Here is a 17,458-nt window from a genome sequence, read left to right as displayed (position 1 = left end):
AGAGATAAACAGAGTTGTGACGGGTGATTAACTAAAGGCATTCCTCCTTCTGGATGTGATGGTGCACACACACTGTTTCATTTCCATTCATTTCTCATTTGGGGAGCACTTTTCTTTTCGAAGAGAGAGAGCACACAAGCAGAGAGGGACAGAGGGAGAGAGAGAAAGAATCTTCAGCAGGCTCTATGCCCAGCATGGAGCCTGACTCAGGGCTCGCTCTCACAACCCTGAAATCATGACCTGAACCTAAATCAAGAGTCCCACACTTAACTGACTGAGCCCAGGCACCCCTTATTTGGGGAGCACTTTTATAGGTGTTCTAAAGTGTCTCTCTTAGGACTGCTGACTGCAGTTATCAGGACATGGTCCATAGCGCCCCCTGCAAGGACGATAGATAGACCTACAGGCACCCCGTCCAGAGAAACTCACTCTGGTCTGTTGACCCCCACACATTTAAAAGATGGAAGTGAGCATCCACAACACTAAAAGCAATAGATTTCCAATCTGCTAGCATTCTCTGCATAGTCCTGCAGGACCCAAAGTACGTTTTCAACCCCTATTAAGGTATTGTCAATTTCCACTGAAATTATGGTAAGAAAAGTTCCATTTTCATAGTCTGTTAAAACTAATGTTTTCAACTCACACTTTTATGAAAAGTCCTCATATGCTCATAAGGCCCATAGGCTATTTTGTTAGTCTAAGATTCTTAACCTAAAGCCGTCTCTAATCTTCTTTGGTCGTTCTAATCTATTCCCTACTACTGAGCAAATCCAGATACCTGTGCTGCCCCAGATCTAATCACTGTTTTCTGAATTCTGGCATTGTTGCATCTCCAGCCTTTACTCCACTCTCCACCCCCAGTCAGGACTCTTTTTCAATCTTTATTTTCAATGAAACTGTAAATTTGATTAATTCACACAGAAAAGGATCTAACTGGAGGAATAGTAGAGAGTTCACAGAATCAACTGGAAAGCCAGAGAATTCTATGTGGAAGGAAATTAAGAAAGGAAGAAATCCATGCCTTAAACTTATGAGTAAGGAAAATAACAATTTGGGGTACCACCCAAATCCTCACTGCTAATGTGAGATGAATTTGTGAGTGCATACGGGTTGCCCCTAAGGTGATCCACCTACTTGGTAGGATGCCTGGGAGTCATGATCTGCCCATCCCCCTTTAACACTGGAAGAGTAGACTAGTTAAAAAGCAAGTTAATAAGCAAGACTGAGAAGGTGCTTGTTTCCTACAAAGTAATAAACAGGGTTAATCCAAGGAAGGGAGAGAGGGAAGGAGGGAGGGAAGGAATCCAAGATTATTTCATAGGAATGATCTGTTGGGGAGACCCTCAATGTTATCATTCATCATTATACCACTGGGCCCTCCAGTCTTCTGCAATCTCAGCAAATGATCTCTCTCCCTGGCCTTTCCCTTTGCTTTGTTTTCACAAGATTTAGGCAAGAACACACACTTAGCCATGGCTGACTCACATGCCCACAACTCAAAAACCATGAGGCAAGGGAAAGTTACTTAGCATTAGAAATTAGTCAAATGTATTATTTGGGGCACATAATATCATTATTCTTATAAAATCCCAAGAGAATATATTAAAAATAATTTGAATTCAAGGGAGATATCCACAAAGCAACTGGGCATATATGCAAAAACTCAATGTTTCCCTTATACAAAAACAAAGAAAACTGCAATGACAAGGACATCAATCACTTAAAAGGGAAAAACAAAATATAGACCCTTATGAAGAAAACTATAGGGGCGCCTGAGTGGTTCAGTCAGTTAAGCATCCAACTCTTGATTTCGGCTCAGGTCATGATCTCAGGGGCCTGGAATTGAGCCCTCAATAGGGCTCCACACTCACCAGGGAGTCGGCATGAGGGTTCTCTCTCTCTCACTCTCGCTCTCTGCCCCTCCCCACCTCATGCACACTTTCTTCCTCGCTCTCTCAAGTAAATAAACCTTTATTTTTTTTTAATTTAAATTCAATTAGCCAACATATAGTACATCATTAGCTTCAGATGTAGTGTTTAATAAATCTTTTTAAAAAAGAAAACTATAAACACTAAATCAGATGTGTAACAGAATTGAGTAAATAAAAACATTCATTATTTTTGGGTGGAGAGACTGAGTATTTTAAAGGAGCTCTTTTTTACTTTACCTATAATCCAGGATGAATCTGGATTAAGATCTATAACCATGCCCCACCTTATTGAACAACAGGAATTTACTGTATGAATTAAATTTGGTTAACTTGATTGAGCCTGTTTATTTTTTATGTGGGGAAGGAGTGGCATGTGTGTTCTGGAAATGATTTGAAATTTGCCTATAGACATAGATAAATAGAGAATTTACAGATACTCAGACTAACATACTTGATATTAAACATGAAGTAATTAAACAGAAAAAAATATCTAAGTTCATGGTAGAGTCACAGCATCCACATTTCTACCCAACGAAGTGTTCATATTTTAAATCTGAAATCCCACTAAAGAAATCATGTTAACTTTGTGCTTATTTTCCAACCTGTCAACCATTAAATATGGTCACTTATTCACAGACAGAGTCCATTGTATCTTCCATCTCATTCAGAAACTAGAAGGTTAGATTATTTTTAGTTTTTATGTGTCCCTTTGTTCTGTTATTCGGGGTCTGGGCAGATGAGAAGATCTAAGATCTTAGACCTTAGGATCTAAGATCGTTAAATCTCATGTTAAAGAATCTCCCATCTAATTATCAGGTTATACTCCAAACACAATGACATTACTGATGGAGATTTAATGAGGGTTGGGAATTGAAGCAAAAATAAATAAAGTTGAGAACAATTAGGGAACTATCATCAAATTGCTGGTCAATATAGTGTATCCAGTGGATATCTAGAACAAGACTTGTTTTTTACTCCTCTGATCCTAACAGCTTCCCTTTACTAACTTCTGTGACTGAAGGATATCAGAAGGTCAAAAATCCTGTGTGAAACCCCAAAGCCCTGCCTGGTATCAATGTTCCTGTTCTCAAGGGCTTTTGCTGTACCTCCAAATCCTCACACATTGTCCGCTTGGTCTAGGCCACTGGGGGAGGCCAACTAACCTTGCTGCACCCCAGTACGCCCTAGTCTTCACATGCTCTGAAGAAGAACACGTCAGTGTGTTCTCGCTATTCGTTTTTTATCTTGCTAAAGTGAGGTGTGGATTTGTTTACAGAAAAAAATGAAAACAAAACAAAGAGACAAACAAATAACACGGGAGTGTTATTCACCTAAACATCTCCCCCTCAGATACAGATAGACTCCAGTGGATCCATTGGTTACTTGAGTCCTTCCTGGTAATCCCTCTTGACTGAAAAGATATTTCCTACATTAACTAAGAATGTTTAAGCTCCTTTGGTTTGGAGAGAGAATATAATGTAAAAAGCTACCAGAGCCAAGTCCCTTTCTAGTATTTCATGGTGGTCAAAGTAGTCCCTCATATAGAAAGGGTGGCCCCCCCCCACCCACCCATTCAGAAAAAACAAGGCATTCATTCACTCATTCAACAAATATTTACCGAACAAGTACTAGTGCCAAACACTGGAGACTTGGGGTGGGGGGATAAAAAAAAAAATTCATGTCCACGGACTTTTACACTCCAGTGAGGAGAGACAGACAATAAACTAAATAATAAGCCAATCTCTGGCTCTACATCAGCCTATTTCAACCACAATGTTCCTTGAGGCCACAAAGATTATGGTATATACTGACTTTTGGCTGGTCGTGCTCTTGTTTCTAGTCATTTTCTCTGCTACTTTTCTTTTTTGCTGGTTATCTCTGCTCCAAGGGTTTTTCTTTGCAACTACATCCAATTCTAGAAATGTCTGCAATTTAATGAGCTTCTGCTAAAAACAATACTACCCCCAGCAAGGACCATTAAACACATAGAGATGCAGTGACTGGAAAAGACCACTGTTTATTATATTTCAAGAAGAAATAAGCTGGGGTTGCATTATTTATGAAATGTTTATGATGTCATCCAACACTAACATAAACATAGACTGACAAAACATAATAAACACAGCAGCTGTTCCCTCCACCACTTCACTGTTCAACTCTTTTAATTGAGAGTTCAGGTTTTCAGTTTTTCACTCTTTAACCTTTTATGATACTGATTGACCTAGTAATATGCTAATCAATCTTCATGCCAGATCTCATTACATAGCCAGTTAAATACAATAAATCATACATTCAAGATGTAAAAAGATAACACTATTTTTGAAACAACTTTGTTAGAAAGGAAAGTTATAAAACTTTATTGGGCTCTGCAAATAAATCTGGTGGGGGTGAATGCACTAAGCTCTGAACTCCAAAGCTAAATTTCTAATTTGGCTTTTTTTGAAGTGATGGAGTTCCTGTCTATTTTAACATGTCTGCTGTGAAGATAAGTCTTTGCAGATTTAGAGATAAGTGAACATTGCTTTGGAAGTATTTGCACTTTATCTTTCTGGTAAGTGTCTTTTAAGAACAATAAAGAGATTTATTTCTGTCAGGTAGTAGTGAAAATATTATGAAGGCCGTTACTGCTTTGATATTTCATGAAAGGCATGGTGTACCTATGGCAGTTGAAACCCAAAAAAAGAGGAACGAGACAATATCTATTGAGTTGAGCAACAGATACGAGGGCAAGGAGGGGAGCAGAAGGGAGATGACATATCCTCCATTTAGCTTTTCCTAATAGATGACATATTTAGGAAAATCAAAATAACCATATATGTAAGAGAATGTCTCTTTAAAATAATTCATTGATTATGGTAATTTTTATATTTCTAGCATAAAGCGCAACCATTTTTCAGATTATAATTCTGTACTAAGAACTTTGCTTTATTGAAAATATGAGCTTGTCATAAAATATTAACTGTAAATTTATCCTGACTATAAAATTAAGCATGTTACTGATTTATGATAGAGAAGCTACCAATGACCAGTAAACTATTTAGGAGTTGAAAATGGTAGAGTAAATGTCATTCTAAAGAATGAATTTGGGGGTACCTGGGTGGCTCAGTTGGTTAACCATCTGCGTTCGGCTCAGGTCGTGATCCCAGGGTCCTGGGATCGAGCCCCTAATTGGGCTCTCTGCTCAGCAGGGAGTCTCCTTCTCCCTCTCCCTCTGTTTCCCCCACCTCCTGCTCTCTCGCTCGCTCTGTCTCTCTCTCTCAGATAAATAAATAAAATCTTAAAAACAAAACAAAACAAAAAGAATGAATTTGTTCAAAATTATCTCTCTCTTCTGGGATACAAACTTTCAAAACACAGTAAGAGTTGATGTAAGTCAGCACTACCCACCCTGCTGCCCATGACTACGAGCTACAGGTCCACAACAGGATAGGAGAGGAACTGAGAGGACGTTTTTCTAAGGTTCTATAGTTACTTGGAAGACTAATTTTATAACTGTTTAATGTCATAAGAACTATGGAATTATACTATTTATTTTCTACATGTCATTTTTCTGTTAACTTATTTTACAAAAGTAAAATTTGTGAAGCATACGGAAATTAAATACAAAGAAAATGAAGAAAGGAAGACTCACCAAAGTTAGAAAACAAATAAACAAACAGAAAAACACCAAAGAAACAAAAAGAGTAACTGTGAGGAAATGGAGATTTGGCTTTGCTTTGAGTTGTAAAGAAAAATTTTTGACAAAAATTCTTAACAGAGGTTAAGATAACTTCTTGGAGGACTTTTTAAATTTCCTTCCTCCTCTCCAGTCCCCGATTTTCTTTCGAGTGTAGGTATCTCACTCCAGCATTGATTTGATTGGGTCAAATATATTGCTTCCATTGGCTTCAATAAAGCAGATTTTTTTTTCATTTTATTTCATTTGTTAATAATCTCAACAACTTTCCTTTAATTTTCTCACATAGGCACATATTTCTAATAGAAGTTTTAGGACTGAACTAGAGCCAATTTCAGATCCTTGGTATTATAGCAGGTAATTGGTTGCTTATCTCTCTTTGTCACTCCTGCCATAGATTTATCCATACTCGGTGAGTGTCAGTTGCAAAATGTGGCTACTCTTTGTCAAGCTTTCCTTTCACAGGCCTTCGGTGGTTTAGCATTGGAATTAATGGAAACATTCTTACAATCAAGGGACGATACTCCCACCACTATCACACAGCTTCAGGACAGAGGCAAACAGTCATACATGTCCTTCGCGCCTCTTCTCCAGCCTGTGTATTGCCACAGCTGTCTGCACATGGTCAGTATATTTAGGGAGCAAAGAAAACAACAAGTGAGAAAGGCTAAATATTTTCCACCCCGTGAAATAATCAAGTTCTTTACCTAATGAGCAAATTCCTACTGTAGAAAGGACAAGCAGAAGTTAGAGTCTAAAGAACAACTAAGAAAAACACCCTCAGACAGCAGATCCTAATATTTGAAAACTCAGTGAAAAAAATCTACCTACAATTTTTCCCCACTTTGTTTAAAAATGCTCTAGATTGGCTTCACTCTCTCTTTTCTGTTTTATAACCTATTTTCGGTTTTTATTTTTTATGTATTTTTTCAAGTTTTTGCTTTAATTCCAGTTAACATATAGTGTTATTATATTAGTTTCAGGTGTACAATATAGTGATTCAACAACTCCATACATCACCCTGTGCTCATCACAGCAAGTGCCCTCCTTCATCTCCATCACCTATCTCACCCACCCCCCACACACCTCCCCTCTGGTAACCATCAGTTTGTTCTCTATAATTAAGAGTCAGTTTCTTGATTTTTTCTCTCTCTCTCTCTCTCTCTCTCTTTTTTTTTCCCCCTTTCCTTGTTTTGTTTCTTAAATGGTTGGCTTTACTCTTGAGCAGAGAAAGAATTACAGGGGCTTTCAAAAGGCAATTCTTTAGTATTGGCAATAAAGACTGAACAGCTGATACAACAACATGGATGAATTTCAGGAACATTATGTAGAGTGAAGGAAGCCAGACACAAAAGAATATACATAGATCGAATTCATTTATATGAAGATGTACCAAAAAACTATAACTGATCTCGGTAGCAAAACACATCACCATAATGAGTACGTCCTGAATGTGAGGGGTAGAAGTAGGTTCTGACTTAGAACAGAACTTTCTGGAATCATGGTAATATTCAATAACTTGATAGGAGTTTGGATCACATCTGTGTATGTATTTGTCAAACCTCATCAAATGGTATGCTTGAGATGTATGCATTTCCCTGTGTATAAAAGGTACCTTAAAAATAGGAACATAACAAGTATAGAACCCATTAATTATATGCATGGTGAAGTGTCTAGAATCAAGTATACAAATGTCTACAACTCCCTTTGAAATTTCATTCAAAAACTGAGATAGAATGATGGGTAGATAGAGATAGGGGACAGATGGATAGATATGTGATTAAACAAATACAGCAAAATATTAATTGTAGAGTAATGGTGAAGACTATAGGTGTTCACCATACAATCCGTTCGACCCTTCTGTATGTTTGAAATTTTTTCATAATAAAAGGGAGAAAAGCAATATTTTCCTCTCTGAGCCCAAATATATCTCCCCAAAACTCTGTCAGGTCCTCTGAAATGGCCCCCATTAAGTACTACAAGACTTATTAGATCATTTTCCAGTATCTTGAAATGAAAACTCAGATACGATATAAAAAAAAATTACTGAGAAAAAACCCCACGATTAAACAACTATTCATATACCTGGTACTGGCAATATCTCATTTAATTCTTGAGAAAACTTCTTAAATTAGGTTTTGTTTTGGGTGCCAAGATTATGTTTTAGTAACAATAGCCACTTAAGTTCTATGGTTACTTAAAAGAAAACAGAAATTAGTGTTTCACACAACACTATAGATTTTATTAATGCCTTGAAGGCTTTGGGGGCAATGGGGACAAAAAAAATTAAAAAGCACCCAAATAAACATTCTGAAGAATCACTTTTAAAAGAGAAAAACACGGGGCATCTGGGTGGCTCAGTCATTAAGCATATGCCTTTGGCTCAGGTCATGATCCCAGGTCGTGGGATCGAGCTCCACATCAGGCTCCTTGCTTAGCGGGGAGGCTGCTTCTCCCTCTTACTACTGCTCCCCCTGTTTGTGCTTTCCCTCTCTCTGTCAAATAAATACATAAAATCTTTAAAAAAAATTAAAAAAGAGAAAAACAACTTTCCCATCTTTCCATCATAATACAATCCCTTCTCATTGATAGGGAATATTAGGAGACCCTTGTCTACCTGCTCGTGATCCTCAGCAATGTTCAACATTTAAGCCAACATCTTGGTCCTTGATGATCCTAGTCAAGCCAAGTATTGATCTTTAAGATAGAAGAATTGCGATTGTACAATGTCTTTCCTGTGTCCCTACCTTAGACTCTGGAGAACGGCAACTGGTTTCAAGCAAAGGAGCAAAAGGAATGGAAGGAGTGATGTTCTGTGAAAAAATCGATTTGGTTTGGGAGAGAAAATGTCACATTCTTGGCTTAAGCTACTAAAACTGGGGTAGAGGATAGATTCTGAAGTTCATAGCTCTCCAAGTTGGGTCTCTAGAAGGGTTCACTCCCTTCCACCTTAAGCCCATAAAGAGGTTTCACACAGAAATTTACAGAGAAATCACACTTTAGAGAGCTTATGAACTTACCCAGCAAGCGCAGGGAACTGAAGCTCAAACACTGAATGGTTTCCTCCGCGTGGAGTCAGGATCTATACAGTGTGAACTGGTTTACTAGAGCAGTTTCTAGATACGTTGTTGAAAAGTGAGCACTGAGGATAAGAGCAGCCTTCCCCCAAAAAGAAAACAACACTGGAACGTGAAGCCCTCCCTGGAGACGGCAGGACCAGATGGAGTATTGGGAGAGCTGGAAGCACAATGAGAGAGAAAACATCAGAAAAGGCCTAAAGACTGTAAACAGGAAAAGAGGAAAGGCATCAAAACTCAACGTCACCCATTTCCCAGTTACACATTATTCTAATTGGCTATTTCCACAGCAGAGATGGGGTTAACATATATTGCATTTTGTCCAGGACAATCCTGGTTTGTTCCTTTTGTCCTGTAGATTATAAACTTTGTGGACACCCTCTTTAGAAAGCAAAGATTTATACTGAGAAATGATTCATTAGAAAAATGAATCTCTTATGAGAAGGGGCCTTTTTTAAGTCGAATGTGATTGTAATTAAATTATAGCCAAAACTATTTTGTGTAGCTACCTTTTTAATAACCCCACTGTTGACTCATTGATCTATTACCTCTTAGAGAATCAATCCAATTCGGATGACGTTTTATGGAGAAGCTCTGAGCTCACAGAAATTCTGTTGTTATTCTTTCAAAAAGCGGTCTCTCTGGTCTAGGCATACTGCCCAGATTCCCAGTAATTTTTCCCCATCTATCATACTTACATTATTATATAAATGTCTATTTCATGTTCAATATGAATTTTCATTTATACTTCCAAATATGATATGAAATCTGTTTAAAGAATGGGAACCATCATCTCTGGTTCTCAAATTTTAGTCCCCAATTTACTTTGTACTTACATCTTATTTTATATACGTGGTGAAATAAATAGTCACGATGTTTTAAAGATGAAATGGACTGAAGGAAATCTCATTAATTCCCTGCAAAAGCTAGATAGCGTTTCTAAGTTTGTTGAGCTATTACACAGTGACAGTTTATTGCAAGTCATTTATACTTTGTCCAACTGCTACAAAGATGTGTGTTATCTGCATCATGCAAAAGGATTCCTCCGGCAGAGTTCAGAATAAATTTGGATTGTGCATGCCATGTCACTGATAAGGCTGATAGGTGGAGGAAGGCAGTGTGGGTGTGTCTCCTCCTAAGGAATCTTAGTAGGAACTGGAGCCCCTCTACTGTATACATCACAGCATCAACTACCTATATAATCCTGGACACATCATCTCATGCCTCTAGACCTCAGTTTCCTTATCTGTAGAATTAAGAAGTTGGGTTTAAGACCCTCCCAGCTGTAAAACAATGTACTATTTGGATCACAATCTGAAAAAAAAATCATTCACATATCTTAAGCCTTTTGAATCTTTAACAACAACAACAAAAAAGTAAATATAACTTTAGGACATACTAAATGCTCAGTGTGATCAAACACTGTGCAAGTACTTTCCTTATGTTGCAGCATTTGATATTTGAACTAATCCTGTGAAAAGCTGAGGAGGAATGACATACCTAAAGATAAGAAGCTGAAGAACAAAACTGAACGAAGATATTTAGAAAATCATCCAAGACCATATAATTAGTAAGCGGCAGCACCAAGAGTCAAGGCCAGGCCTCTCAATTCCACACCACATATTACTAATCAATATGATTTGCCCCGCCCCTCCTCCAACCCCCAGTTGGGACTCCAAAGAACAGCTATCTTTTGCTTTGACACTAAATAACTAAATAAACATTGACAAGACTTTTCCACCGGGGCCTCAGTTTCCTAATTTTTAAGTGACAGACTCAACAAGATGGCAACGAAGATCTAAACATTTCTTATTCCATGGCAATCATTTGACTGCCTACCATGTCTAATCTCAAGTCCTTCTCTGATGCCCATGAAAACATGACTTAAGAAGTTACATAAATCGGGACACATGGGTGGCTCAGTCAGTTAAGCATCCAACTCTTGATTTCGGCTCAGGTCATAATCTCAGGGTCCTGGGATTGAGCCCCATGTCGGGCTCCCCACTGAGCTTGTCTCTCTCCTTCAACCCTGCTGGCTCTCTTTCTATCTCTCTCTCTCTCTCAAATAAATAAATAAAATCTTAAAAAAAAAAAAAAGAAATTGCATAAATCACTTCCTTATTGCAATGACCCAAGCAAATAAGTAATAGTTCAAAACTGGTTATTTACAGGGAAGACAGACAAGAGTGAAGAAATTTGAAAGATATTTAGGAAAAACAAAGTCTACAGAACTCAGTTACAAGTTGGCTATAAAGCATGAGAGAAATGGTAGGAGGACCCTTGGGTTTCTGGCTTTTATAAAAGGCTGATGCAGTGTGATTCACAGTTGGCCAGGAGTATTTGGTAAAGGGACAATAGACCTAACTTTCAATTTCATAGTTAAAATTTTGCATCTAATACAAGATTTGCTGCTGGTCCTTCACAGTGAGAGAACAGCAGGTCTCGTGGGAAAATACACTTGCATAAAAATCTGCAGAAATAGAGCAGTAAGGGGACCTAAGAAATAAGAAAGAAAATGTGTCTCGGTCCTTTCTCCTCTATCTATAGACATGATTATATAGATAGATATGGATTACATATCAAAGATCCATGATTAGAACCCTATGAACATGGTTCCTGCTCTCAATCTAGATTCTCTCTACAGCTCTGCCATCCTCACGTGCTGAGTGTGTCCTTTGGATCAGGCACAGCCTCCCTCCCAGGCTGTCGTGAAAGAAACAGGATTAAAATTTCACTAATTATGGGCACTTACTGGTGCTTGCCTTTTCTTCCACACAGCTCAGCCTACATGTTTCAGATGTCAGTTCATAATCTTACATCTGTTTTCATGGGATGATGTTCTGTTGAGGAATATGCAAGAGGAATAAGATGGTTGGCCCTCTATGATACTCAAAAAACAGGAAAAATCTCTTAATAATGATAATACTGCCAAAAGCCCTAAGTATCTATTTCAGAATTTCTCCATAAAATTCCCCATGAACATTTTTCTTCAATTCCATTTTCTTACTACATCCTTTATTTGGGCCAGGCATAATACGATAATTAATATTCAAACTTTGCAGCTGCTTGGGAAGGAAGGAGGTTTTCACTCTGTAATTCGACAGCTGTTATAATTGCTGCTACAGCAGTTCACTATTTCTGATTTTCAGCAAAATAAAGATTCAATACATAGATCATCATCTCTTAGTTTTCAAATGTCACTTTTGATGGTGTCTAGAGAATATTTTTGAATTATACTTTTTAGCAGTTGTTAACAGGAAGAACCTAGTGGCTTATGATTTTCTTTTCTGTAACAGCCAAGGGAGCATTAATACCAGTAGTGGGAAACAGCACATAATGTTAACACACACAATGTCATTGATACAGACACATCATTATCCAAACGTATAGAATTTATACCGTCTTATTGGTTTTTTGCAATATTCATATATACCTTTCTTATTAATTTTTCTTTGACTTAATATATTTAATTCAACATATTTATTTATAAAGAAAACTATATCACCATAGTTTAAGTGAAAACATGAGTTTTTTTTTTCAAATATGTACTAAAATAAATTTATACTTTTTTGTGTTAGACTGCTTTTAAACATAGCCCTTATTGATCCCCAACTCCTGACCTTCAATCCCTCATATAATCCCCTTCCTTGAGTATGGATTGGTCCTAGTGACTTGCTCCTAATGAACAGAATACAGCAAAAGTGATATGATGTCACTTCGATGACACCCAGGCTGAACCCTGACCAGCACAGTTAAACTTGAACTTTAGGAGTGGGGCCCAGGCATAAGTAATTCTTTTTAAGGTCTCTCAGTAATTCTACTTGCAAGTTGAGAAACACTACCTGCAATTTAGGAATGTGCCAAGGAATGGCCCCCGAGCCTTCTCTTTTCTCTATCAACCATTATTCCTTTGGTGATCTTACCAGAGAGTTTCACTGCTTTAAGATCCATGTAGGTGCCTAAGATTCATATTCTATATATCTATATCTCCAGCATGGATTTCTCCCTTGAAATCCAGACTCCTATACACAACTACCAACTCAATTGAACACCATTACAAATAAGCATTTTAACACTGTGCTCTTGACCTCACCTCCAATTTTGTTCCTCTATTTTCTTCCCCTCAATAATTAACAATCCACCCTTCAAATACTCAGGGGAAAAAAAAATGTGTACCCCATATGTAATCCCTCTAAAAAAAAATATGTAATATTTTTTTTTTAGAGGGAGAGACGGAGTAGGGGGAGAGGGGCAGAGAGAGAATCTTAAGCAGGCTCTAGGCCCAGCACAGAATCCAACACAGAGCTTGATCTCACAACACTGAGATCATGACCTAAGCTGAAATCAAGAGTCAAAGGCTTAACTGACTGAGCCACCCAGGTGCACCAGTGTAGGTTCTATTTTAAAAATATATCCAGATTTCAGCCTTCTCCTGTTACCTCCACTACTATCATCCAGGTCCAAGCCATTGTTGTATATCATTTGATATATATCAAAAGCCTCTTAACTGCCTCCATTGCTTCTTTTCTTTCTCTTTACACTCTATGATCCACACCGCAATCAGAGCAATCTTTTTAAAATATATTAAATCATTTTACTTATGAGATCAGTGGTTTCCACTCTCACTAAGAGTAAGCCAAAAATCATTACAATGAAGTATAAGAACCTATAAGATCTACTTTTCCCAACTGTGACCTCCCTGACCTCATCTTCTATTACATAACTCCAGCCACACTGGCCAACTGACATTTACCACACACTCTAGGTTTACCACCTACCTCATCGCCTTTGAATTCTATAGTCATACTGCCTGAAACATTCATCCTTCAGAAATCTGTGCAGGCATTTCCTTCTTCTAATCTCTGCTAAAGTGTCACCTTCTTGGTGAAGCCTTCATAGACCCTATTTAAAGCTGCAACCCCCCCCTGAATATGATCCTTCCTTGTTTACTTTTTCTTAATAGTTCTTATCACTAGTTAAACATGCATACACACATACAAACACACACAGCTGTGTGTGTATATATGTATATACACTGTTGGGGAGAAATAATTTTCTCTACACTTGAAGGTTCTTTTGTCTGGTCTAAAAATTAAACTGACACAAGACAAATTAACTGGAGAGAATCACATTTAATTATATACATATAGGGAATCCACATAAACACGAGAGATTCCAAAGACAGGCAAAATGAGGTATGTATGTTCTGGACTAAGGGGTAGGGGGTAGGGGTCTGGGGCTTCAAAGAGAAGAAAGGAAATTCACAGGAAGATGAAAGAGTAAACATTTGGGAAACAAATGTTCGCTGGCCCATCCAGAAGCAATGGGACATAGGACTTTGATCATACAGGTCTTGCTGGGTTCCTTCCTGTCTATCACACCTAGTTCATATTATACTGTCGTTATCTATGGTGATAGCTCCTGCTTTGGAGCAGCCCCTCTGTCTAAATACTTTTAGGCAGTTAGGCGGGGAGGAAAAAAAAAATCTTGAGTCTTCTGTTCCTTAAAAATAATCAGTCTAAAATAATCCAAAAGCCAAATAGGCACATTTTGGGGTAGCAGACTTTGCTCCCTTACAACACACATACAGACATACACATTAATATTGTCTGCCTCTGTCTATAAGAATGTAGAGTCCTTAACATAAGAGACTTCTGTCTGCTTTGTTCACTGTCAGTTTTGTTCACCAGAACAGTGCTTGACATACAGTAAGCACTTTATTAGTATTTGCTATATTTTTAGTGATAAATCTTGTTTGCTTCAGGAAAAAAAAAATGTGATAAACATAATTTTACCATTCCCCTAAAGAATGGCAATTACACAAACCTTGGGAAGGAAGATCGTTTAGAATTTAGAGATAGATTTTATTACATTTTTCATGAATTTTAATTAGCCTTTCATTTGAGACTGTGGCCATAGACTTTGTGGGCAACTTCTCATTCTCATAGATGTACTATACTATATTCTTCTGCCACAGTTTACATTGCTAGGGTCATCCATGGAGTCCAAGCCATTGGCATTAAAATAAATCTATATAAATGTTTAATTACAACCAGCTTCCCATTCCTGTCTTGTGAAGTACATGTTTTTATACAGTAAAGAAAAACGGTAAGAACCACATACTTTATTATTAATCACCATTGATTCTTTTGGGTTCCTTACTTGTCAGTAACATCATTTTTCAACCTGATATGGTTGTACTCCAAGTAACTAAGCCATCATCTAAAAACCCACTGCTATTTTTCAAGGTTATAATCTTTAAAAATTAACTAATTAAATTTCTACCAAGCCATCAGCTAAGTCAAGGGGATCTGTTTCTTATTTATTTAAATGGTATTTCTCATTCTGCAGATTAATGTTCCATAAGAACATAAGCCCTTTTTCATCTGAAAAGCAAATTTTGTGATAGAATGTTGTTGTCAAAAATCTATTTTAACACATACTTAAGTGATGGTTTGCACTGATAGGTTAGAGAAAATTTTCCCAAGATAAATTATTCTGAATAAAAGAGGTTGAAGAAATGATTGCATCTTTGCAAACAGACAAAGAGAACTCATTTATAATATGATAATGGTTACAATTTACACAATGCTAAATATATATCAGGAATTTCATACATATTTACTCATATATCCCACAAAATATTCTGAAAGATGAGTCTTATTATCCCACCTTATAACAAAAAAACAAAAAACAAAAAACAAGGCTTGCCAAGATCACAGGGCCTATATGATATCAAGATTCCAACAAGTTTTCCTTCCAAACTTCTTACCCTTAGGCACTATGTTAATTTCATTGTCAAAATACAAATAATTCAAAACCAGCTAAGGACAGACTTGCTTACTCAAAGTAAAATGTATGACTGTGCTGTTATTAGCATGATTTAGACCAAGTTCCCCACTAATTAAAAGATTTTGAGTCTCTGTATAATTGAAGGTGCCACAATCCAAGCAAAATCAGCCTTGAACTTGGGCACTATTTCAAGTCAACTACTTTGGTATTTTGCAAAAGGCAGAGAGGCCCTCCATTTCTAGTGACAATGTCCTTACCGTCAAGCTTTCCGATCATAGATATGATTTTTAACAGGATTCTATCTGAATCTCCTATTGATGCAACTTCCTAGTAATATCTTCCTTGGTACTTCTCTCACCTATTTATTTCTCATTTTAAAGTTTATGGAGCCAGAATCAGTTGCAGTAACAACAAAGAATTGGAGTTTTGAAAGCACATTTGAAGTGGGATTAATTTTTCTCATCATGTGGTTATCAGTTGGGAGTAACAGAATGAGAGAATGAAGCAGGTGGGCATTTTGTTTGGCACTACAAATCTCACCTGCATGTGGGCCCATAAATTAAAGGCCCAGTTCTTACTAACAACATAGGTTTGTGAGGGTAAGAATTTATACCAGAAAAACAAAACATCCAAATCCTTCTAAAGGATTTCTATCAACCACAGAGATTGGTGTATGATTGTTACTGAGCTCTGGGAGGCTTTATCACAAAGAATGCTAAGGTCTTGAAGGAGGAAGCTGGGTTCAAAACAGAAAGAATTGTGACCTGGCCAAAGGGTTGGACCACAAGGCAGTGGCCAGGAACCCAGTATTCTGATAGTGTTCAAAGAAGCATAGTGTCTCCAATCAAATGCATGAGTGTAAGGTGAAGCATCCCAAGAAGGTTTAGCTGGCCTTGTCTCATGGTTTTTATAGAAGGAAGTTCTTCCTCACGATAGAAAGTATTACTATCTAATAACAACAACAATCACAACATGAAGTATTTATTTACCATGTGCCAGATACTTGACTACATGCATTCTCATTAGAGGGTCACAACAGAGCTCTGAGCTAAATATGGATAATATCTCATTTTACAGATAAAGAAACCAAAAGAACTTGTCTAAGTCTATAGAGCAAGGAAGTAATAGAGGCAGACTTTGAAATGAGGCTGTCTGACTCCGGAGCTGAATAATATACTACATGATAGTATACTACCCTTATTCATTCCCATCACCAGATTCACAGCATCTGGCAACAAGCCTAGTAAGGATTCAAGAACCATCAACTGAGCACATAAATGACAGAGGCAATATCCGGACCTAATAACATGTAAAGTGTCAAACCGTCATTCCTTTAAATAACTTAAGTCCACTAACGAGCAAGAAGAAAAAAGGCTAAACATATACTAACATAATTTACCCAGAGACCACCTCTAGACCAGGGGTTGGCCAACTTTTTCCATAAAAGGCCAGAGAGTAAGTGCTACAGCCTTTGCCGGCAATACAGATCTCTGTAGCACTCAATTCTGCCATTGTAAGGGGAAGCCAGCGAAAAACAATACACAAATTAGTGAATGTGGTATGTCACAATAAAATTTTATTTATGGACACTAAAATTTGAATTTATATAACTTCCACAGGTTGTGAAATATCCTACTTTTGATTTTTTCAACCATTGAGTAATGCAAAATTCATTCTCAGCTCATGGGCCATATATACATAAACCAGGCAGCAGTCTGGAGTTAGCACACGGGCTAGAGTTGGCTGGCCCCTACTTTAAATCACTTTTGCAGTCTCCTTATAAATAGTGAGATTTTGAAAGACAACGGAGATGTGATTCCGAATTCAATGAGATTCACCCAAACATGCGGTGTTGTTTTGGGATTTTTTGGTAAGAAATGACATACACAAAGTAGAACCATTTAAACCTCAGAGTTGTGACAATGAACAAGGCAAAGAGCAATGAAGTAGTAAAAATGAGAGGAAAATGCTGGTATCCAGTT

At 37.4% G+C, this 17,458-nt stretch overlaps 1 protein-coding gene and 1 non-coding gene across 2 annotated transcripts in view; one reads left to right on the top strand and one right to left on the bottom strand.

Annotated features, from left to right (window-relative positions):
* Nucleotides 1-17,458, bottom strand: part of ZNF804B (zinc finger protein 804B) — a 712,281-nt gene that overhangs the window by 649,222 nt on the left and 45,601 nt on the right. Inside the window, exon 3 of the mRNA XM_057304168.1 lies at nt 11,437-11,524. The gene's annotated coding sequence lies outside the window, so the exon portion shown is untranslated. The remainder of the gene's footprint in view (nt 1-11,436; nt 11,525-17,458) is intronic.
* Nucleotides 1,018-1,167, top strand: LOC113267319 (U12 minor spliceosomal RNA). Its single transcript, XR_003320705.1, has one exon. It is a non-coding gene; the product is annotated as a U12 minor spliceosomal RNA (small nuclear RNA).

The sequence above is a fragment of the Ursus arctos genome, unplaced genomic scaffold (assembly GCF_023065955.2).
Source record: "Ursus arctos isolate Adak ecotype North America unplaced genomic scaffold, UrsArc2.0 scaffold_3, whole genome shotgun sequence".
In the NCBI taxonomy this organism is placed as follows: domain Eukaryota; kingdom Metazoa; phylum Chordata; class Mammalia; order Carnivora; family Ursidae; genus Ursus; species Ursus arctos.
The sequence above is the reverse complement of the archived record's forward strand: the minus strand, read 5'-3'. Positions and strand labels throughout refer to the sequence as shown.